This window comes from Chroicocephalus ridibundus, chromosome 5 (assembly GCF_963924245.1).
Source record: "Chroicocephalus ridibundus chromosome 5, bChrRid1.1, whole genome shotgun sequence".
Classification (NCBI taxonomy): domain Eukaryota; kingdom Metazoa; phylum Chordata; class Aves; order Charadriiformes; family Laridae; genus Chroicocephalus; species Chroicocephalus ridibundus.
The window spans coordinates 722,146-729,914 of record NC_086288.1 but is presented as its reverse complement, the minus strand read 5'-3'; the positions used below and the strand labels follow the sequence as shown (position 1 = coordinate 729,914).

The 7,769-nt window shown below is 63.7% G+C and overlaps 1 long non-coding RNA gene across 1 annotated transcript; it reads right to left on the bottom strand.

The window, feature by feature from the left end:
- Positions 1 to 2,806: 2,806 nt before the first annotated feature.
- LOC134516741 (uncharacterized) lies at positions 2,807 to 5,361 on the bottom strand. Its single transcript, XR_010071415.1, has 2 exons — positions 4,997 to 5,361; positions 2,807 to 4,481 (listed from the first exon to the last, which is right to left on the bottom strand). It is a non-coding gene; the product is annotated as an uncharacterized LOC134516741 (long non-coding RNA).
- Between the last annotated feature and the right edge of the window lie 2,408 nt (positions 5,362 to 7,769).

Here is a 7,769-nt window from a genome sequence, read left to right as displayed (position 1 = left end):
TCAGGAGAAGCTGCATGCTCCTGTGGGACAGTGAGCCCATCGTTTGGCTGTCCCCATCCCAGACACAGTTTCTAGCTTTGAAGGTTCAGGGGAAGGTTCTCTCCTGTGGGGAAGGGGGTGGGCGTGGGGGAAAGAGGAGGCTGGAGGAAAGAAAAGCGTCCCCAGAGAGCTGGGTTTGTCTGGAAGGCTGACGCTGCCCATGAAGCCCCCAGGGTGCCGTGTTGGCACCGCACAGTGCTGGCGGTGGGGAAGCGGGGGCAGCCGGTGGCTCCCAGCCTGCAGAAGGGCCAAGCGCAGACAGCAACAGCCCCACGGGGCGGAGGGGGGGCTGGTGGGAAAGGGCCTTGGTTTCCCTGGCAGTTTCTAGTGACTGTCTGGGCAGCTCACCCGTGCCACCCTGGAGGCGGTGACCATGTGTCAGAGCTGTCACTCCGCCAGTGGCTCCCTGTCCTCCTGCAGCCCCACCCTGGGAAGGGAGTTGCCTTTTTGCCCTCTCAGACCCGGGGAAGGCTGTTCCCGAGGGACACGGGAGGGACCGGCATCCCTCGATGGAGCAAAGGGGCACTGAGCTGGGCTCCCCTGCCCAGGAGCAGGTTGTGGTCGCTCCTGGCACTGAGGCGGCACTTCAGGACCCTCACCTGCGGGGTCAGGTTCCTCCGGTCGGGTTCACGTCCATTTTTTTGGTGGAGAAACTTTGAGGAGGGCGACGCTGCTCAGCGCACCGCCGCTGCCCGCGGGGGCCGTGCCTCCGCCCGGTGCCCGGCCTTCCCCCCCGCGCCGCGGCCGCTGCCCGGGAGGGGACATTTCCCTGGGGACAAACCCCGACTCCTTTGTTTGGCCTCTGCCTGCCCGGGGCGGTTTCTTTTTGCCCCTCGCCTTTATTTTGGTTCGGGCCTGACCGTTTCATTCTGTTTCTTGTTGTTTATTTGTTGGTGTCAGCTCCATGAGCGCTTGGGCTCCCGCACGGCTCGCCTTGGGCGGGGCGGGGAGACTCTCGTTTCGGGACCGGAGGGCCCGCGGCGCCGCCCCGTGTCGCCGCCCTGCCGTGCTCCAGCGCCGGGGGACGGTGCCCGGGGACTGGCGGGGGCGGGACGGCGGCGGGGGCGGGCCGAGCGCCCTGCGGGGGCGGGGCAGGGGGGGGTCCTGCCCCGGCAGCCCCGCCCGGCGCGGGAGACACCGCGTCTCGCGCCCTGCTGGCGTCACAATGCTACGGGCGACGGCCGGGGGCTGCGCCGGTGGGGATGGGGCTGCAGCGGGGCCCGGGCGGGGCCGGGGCCGGGGCGGGGCGGGGCGGGGGCGCCTGCGCGGAGCTAGAAAAGCAGCGGCCGCGGCGAAAGCCACTCGTTTTTCTCTTCCGTGCTCCGCTCCGCTGCGCTCCGCGCTGGGCAGGGCGGCAGCGGCGATGGAGCAGGTAGGGGGCCGCGGGGCCGGACTCTGCTCTCCCGGGGCCGGCGGGGACAGAAAGGGCGCCGTGCCGAGCGCTGCCCCCGGGCAGCCGGGGAGTTCTGCGGCCGGGGGGAGCGGGGGCAGCCCGCTCCTTCCCTCGCCGCTGGGGCCGGGCAGCTTCCGCCGCTCCCGGCGCGGCGCGGGGGCCTCCTGCGGCGGCGGGCGCGTCCCGGTGCCCGCACGGGCCGGGAAAGGCCCCGGCTGCCGCCGCCACGGCCGAGGGCTCTTGGTGGGGTGTTGGGGGGGCGGTGTTTCCCCACTGGAGGGTGTTGGGGGGGGCTTTCGCTTCTAGGGGGTTTGCGGGGGTGTGGACTTCGCTTGGGCGTGGGGGAGGACTGCCGGTGGAGGGGCCTGGGGGGACTGGTGGGGGAGGTCCCCCGCGAAAGAGGGTCCCCTGGAAGGGGGCCGTGCTCCTGGGGTGCCTGGGCACGGCCCCCCGCGGGGTGCAGCTGCTGTGCTCCGGGGGGGAACCGGGGCGTGGGGCTGGTGACGTGAAGCTCAATAAAGTGATTCCCTACGCGTGCGGGTGCTGCCTCACAGAGACACGGGGCTGGACCCTCCCTGCAGGGAGGCTGCCTCCCCCCTCCTGTTCCCAAGCACTTCCCAAAATTGCACCCGGGGCTGTGGGTGGGCTGCACTTCCTCTCCCTTTGCCCCCCCCCAACATCACATCACACATGGGCTCAGAAAACAGTTTCAGTGCTGGGTTTCATCCCCCAAAATTGAGACTGAGTGCTGTGTTTTGGGGACTAAAAATGGAGAATAAGTCTTGTGTTTTCACATTTGGAGAACAAAGATTAAGTGCTGCATTTTTGGGCCTTGAAAACAAGCGTGGCAGGGCGACTGGTTTTGGGTCTCAAAAGCAGAACCTCAGTCTCTTTCTGAGCTTCAGAAAAAATAAGTCCTGTGTTTTCAGCACTTGAAAATGCAGGTTAAGTAAGTCCTCCATTTCTACAGCTCAGAAAAAAGTACAAGTCCTTTGTTTTTTCAGGCTGAAAAACAGAGACTTAAGTGCTGCCTTTTTTTTGGGACTCTAAAGCAGAGGGTGAGCACTGCCTTTCTGCAGCTCAGAAAAAAGACTAAGAAGTCGTGTGTTTTCAGTGCCTGAAAAGGCAGGCCAAGTCTTAAAATGACTTAAGTGCTGTGTTTTTGGGACTTAGAAACAGAGGCTCTGTCATCTGTTTTCAGCTCCCAAAACAGTGGCCAGGGAAACCATGGGCGGGAGGAGGGTGGGCAGGGTGCGTGGACCCCTGCCGGAGGTGGGGATCCAGTCGTGTTGTTCCCCAAACTCTGGGACACCGGCATGCACCGGGCCGAATTAAACGTCTGAGGTGGGCAAAAAGGCACTTTCCACACTTCAGTTGAGAGTCCAACTGTTTATTCAAGGTGGGTACGACCACCAGAACAGTTATTCAATATTTAGACAATGTACAATTATGACAGTTCGTATTTATGTACAAGCCATGACAGTGATTGATTTACGACCTGGCCAAAAGCCCCGATTACTGCAATGAGCTAGAGCTTTAATTGGCTTGAAAGAAGACAGAACATTTATTAAGCCAGCGCTGTATGATGCAGGAGCATCTCATCACCAGGATTGGAACTTCATCAGCAGGAGCATCCTGCAGCCAGAGCCAGAACATCTCATCACCAAGGCTGGAGCTTCAACAAGCTGGACATGAAATTACCTCAAACTGAAACAAGGCAGAGCTACAACATACTGGATTGTCCAGTAGCTAGGAGTCAAAATTACTTGGGGCTTCAGGTACCCTTGAGTAGGAACAGCTGGAGCTGTAACAAGCCATGATGTCCATCAGGCAGGGCTGTGCCCTCAGCATGGTCGAAGAGGGGAGCATCTGCTGTCCCTAGCCTCTGTCAGGGAGAACAGTGCTTACATCTGCAGCTGTAATAGGAAAGCATAACTATCAATTAGCAGGAATAGCTCAGGGCTAGTGCTGAAGTCACCTGGAGCTGTAACGAGCCATCAGCTGGATCTGTACAGCGAGTCATCTTTTGGGGAGCCCCATCTCTTCCCTTGGAGATTAAGTCCATGCCAGGTACCCCCCTCTGCATGAAGTGACTCTCCCGGGCACAGGCAAGGCAGCATCTGTGTCTCCTCTGTACCTGCACAAGGGGAGCAGAACCCGTCAGTTGGGGTGCACAGCCCAGCCCCGCATAATCCACAGGAGGAGGGCGCCCAGCACTGCACAGGGGCCGTGGGGACGGGAGAGCTCAGGGCTTAACCCAAAAATACACATTCCTCCCCAGAAGAGCAAGCGAGAACGCACACCTTGCTGAAACCCACCTGTGTTTCAGGCACAAGACAACACCGAGGAATAGTGGAGCTGAGGATGGGCCGTTCCTGCCCAGCCTGGCACAGCACTACCCTGCCCAGTGCCAAACACCAACTACTGCCGAACAAAGCCACGTGGGTTTCAGGAGGGGTCCAGAACAAGCAGGAGCCCCCACAAGGGAACAAGGCAGGGCTGTCCCCAGCCCGGCTGTGGCCAAGAGCCACGCCAGCACAGGTGGTCACTGATGGTGTGGAGAGAAGCCGCCCTGGGGCAGCGCCAGCACCTGAGCCTCGCTCAGCAGCTGGTCCCAGAACCGTGGGGCACAGCCCCAAACCGCCCTGCAGCAGGACACGCAACACAACCAGAAAGCACAAGCAAAATCATTTTCCTGCCAAGCACAAGGGAGATGCGAAGTGCAGCCACGACAGCCCCAAACGGCCCCGCAACACGACCGGTACCAGAAGCCACAAGCACGGTGTATTTTCCTCCTCCTCAACCGCAGCCAGGCCCAGCTTCCCCAGCCCAGGCGCGTTCCTGTGTGCCTGGCCCCGCCGGGCACCCCCGGAGGACGGCACGGCCGCTCCAGCGCGCTCACCGGACCTCTCCTCCCGTGCCGGCGTCCCCCGGTGCCCCCCGTGTCCGGGCCGGGCTCCTCGCCCAACTCATCCTCCCGTGTCCCTGCGCCGGGGCCGTGCTCCTCACCCCGGCCCGAGCTGAGCCTTTCTGCCGCTCAGCTGCTCCCCTGCGCCGACAAAACCCCTCCTGAGTGTCGCAGCCGGGGGTCGAAGCTCTCGCTCGAGCAGGAGCCCCCGGCCCACGCCGGGACAGGCCTCTCGGGGTGCCTGGTACCAGCGCCCCTTCCCCGGGGCGCCGCGGGAGCCCGGCCCGGCCGTCCCCGCTCCGCTCCCCCGGCCGAGCCCAACCGCGGCGTCCCCGCGGCTGCTGCCGGGACTCCCGCCCTCCTCCCACGGGCAGCGAAACCGCGCAGCGGAGGCAAACCCTGCCCGTAAGAGGTTCAAGGCGTAAAGCCGAACCCCGTTGGTCGCTGCCCGCTCCCTCCTTTTTCTCTGCACAGGCACCGCAGTGGGCTCTGCCCGCCCAACGCCGGGCGCCCGCAGCTCCCCGGGCGAGCAAGGAACCCCGGCGCCGCCCCGGGAGCCTCCTCCCGGGCAGGCAGGGCCCGGGAGAGAGTGGAGGCTTTGCCTCCTTTCCTTCCCCGCTCCCCGGCTGCAGGCCCCCGAGGCCCCCAGGGCTGACCTGCGGTCTCGTTGCTCCGCCCGCAGCGGCTCTGGCTCCGCGGGGTGCGCCGGGGCGGACGCTGCCCAGGCCCGGTCCCCCGTAACGAACCTAGTCCTCCTCGATGTTCCCCTGCAGCCACCGGGAATCAATCAGGAGCCTTCGCCCAGGTTTTCCCAATTCGCAGGTGCGGCCGGCGGCTGCGGCCGGCGGCTGCGGCCGGGGGAGCCCCGTCCCCGCGGCGCTGCGCCGCTGCTACGACCGACAGGAGCCGGTCTGGAAAAAAACCCCCGCCCGTGTGCACAGACACGGCTCGGGCACCGCCGGCCCCCTGGGGGGGGCACCAGCCCCATGGCCGCCCGCTGCCGAGCCCAGCCCGGGGCCGCGCCCCGTCCGTCCCCCGCAGGCGCCCGGAGGCGGCTCCGCAGCCGCGGTCGTGCGCGGCGGAGCGAACACGGGCTCGTGGCTTCGGCCCGGCCCGGCCCGTAGCGCCCCCTGGCGGCCGCCGCCGCTCATGGCCGCAGCGCCCCCTGGCGGTCGGCCTCGGGAATTGTAGCACCGCCCCCTCCCGCCCCGGACGGCGCCCCCTGGCGGTCACGGAGCGACACTGCGTGTCGCAGCGCTCCCCGCTCACCCTGGTCCCCGCCGGTGGCGGAGGTGCCCCCGCCCGCCCCCGCCGGGACAGGACTCGGCCCCGCTGCAGGGGACGCTTCCCCCCCCCGCCCCCAACCTCCGGGAGCGGCGGCAGCTCCGGCGGCTGCAGCCCGGTGCGGCGGAACCGCGCTCCCCCGGCAGAGCCGCCGCTCTGGAGCCGAGCCAGAGGGGACCCGCCCCCCGCCCTCCACATCGCCGCCGCCGTGCCCCGAACCGGAGTTTGCGTAGCGGCAGCCGCCCGACCCGCAGTTTGCGCACCGGGTCCGTCCGGACAGAGCCGGCAGCGTTTCCGTGGCTGCACGGGGCCGCGGCGGCCTCGGAGGGGGCAGCGGGAAACCCACCGGTACCTGGTGCTTGTTGTACCCGCTGCGGGTTCGGTTCCCGTGCCGTAGCGTGCAGGGGGGCCGGGGATTCACGGTGATGGAAAGGGCCGCGACTGAATCCACGCTGAGAGCAGGCGGCCCAGAACAGCATCGTGTCAGCACCTGCAAAAGCTGTTCTCAACGTTAATTCACACGCACAAAAACTGCCCGCGCGCGCACACACCACGTGCACCTGTACACAGGCAGACCTGCGCACACACACGAGCGCACGTAAACACACACACACACACACGCGCGTGCGCACACACACAGACTCTCTCTCCCACCCACAGGAGTCCACGATGGTCCCTTGGTGGGGGCTGCACCTGCTGGTGGCGACGGCCAAGGGACAGGCGAGGCCACCGCGGCACTGACCGTGTCTCTGACAGACACCCTGCAGCTGCCCCCTGGCTTCTCCTCTCTGTTCTCTCGGCTCCAAGCCCCCCGCTCTCATTCTGGCCCACACATGGATCGACTTTTACCTCCCTCCATTCAACCACATAAAAGGGAAAAAAAAACCAAACGGTACAAGCAGATCATTACACAGTCACTGACGAAACCTAAACATCGTCCCAGGGGCTGATAAAATGTGCTCTGCAATGATTTAAAGCATGTAAGACTTCATGGCACAAGAAAAACTAGGCCCTGCCGACCTTGTTCGGTTTCAGATACCATTCTCTGTGCCACCTCCTCCCCAGCCCCAGATTAACGCGCATTCACAGGCCTCCGAGATCCATGAAATAAAGCAATAGGATGGTCTGAAGACTCTGGGCCCCCCCTCAGGAGATGGCACCAAGGGGATCGTGTTTCTTTGGGGATCTTCGGCGCCAGCAGATCCCATAGCTGTCGAGGCTGCTCCTCCTCCTCCTCGGAGGTTTTGGTGACTTAGGCTTAGGGGCTCTTCTACAGAATCTCATTTTTCCATCCCAGTATTTCAGCTCACACAACCGTGCAACTTCTCAGACACTTCCCAACTGCCATTTAGCAGAAAATATTACAGCCAAGACGTGTGCTGGGCAGAGGACTTCGAGACACAGCAGACCAGCTCCGCATCGATTCCATCATTCAGACACAATTTAGCTACAAGCAGCGTGCGAATAACCCTTTTACCAACCTTTTTGGGTGAATGCTGGCACTGGCAATGCCACCGAACACAAAAGGGAAAAACCAGCGATTATCTTGCGGTACGGCAATCAGTTCCACAGTATCGAGAGCAAGTGACACTGAAGTCTAGAGAAGCAACTCGCAGATTTGTTTTTCTAAGACCGCTCAGTTCCTCCCAGCACCACCACAGCTTCCGTTCAAGCTGTACCCCCACGGCCCGGCGCCGCGGCCCCCACGGCCCGACGGGGCACAGGGAAGCCTCGACCACGGCACCCCGAGGGCACCGACCCGCACCCGGGGCAGCCGCATGTGCCGTGACCAAACCATGTCCGGTTTCCTTGCCTTTCAGCCCTGGAGCCCCAGCGACCCAGGCAGGACCCCTTGCGAGCCAGGAGGGGACCGGGCACAGCTTCTCAGTGGCACTGGCAGGGCTTCCGAGCGTGTGTCTTCTTCAGCCAACGTCCCAGGAAAGGAGTTTATCCAGCCACGACAAACCAGAGCTCACCGACTACTCAAACACTTCAAGCAAAGCGCGTGACACTGCGCTACTACGGCTTCCCAGCGCCTTCTGACAAACCAGCGACAATTTTCTGAAAAAAGCATTTTCTGTATAGCAAGGGATGAAGAGCACTCTACAGCGACCTGCGTTCAAGAGAATTAGGGACATGGATAAA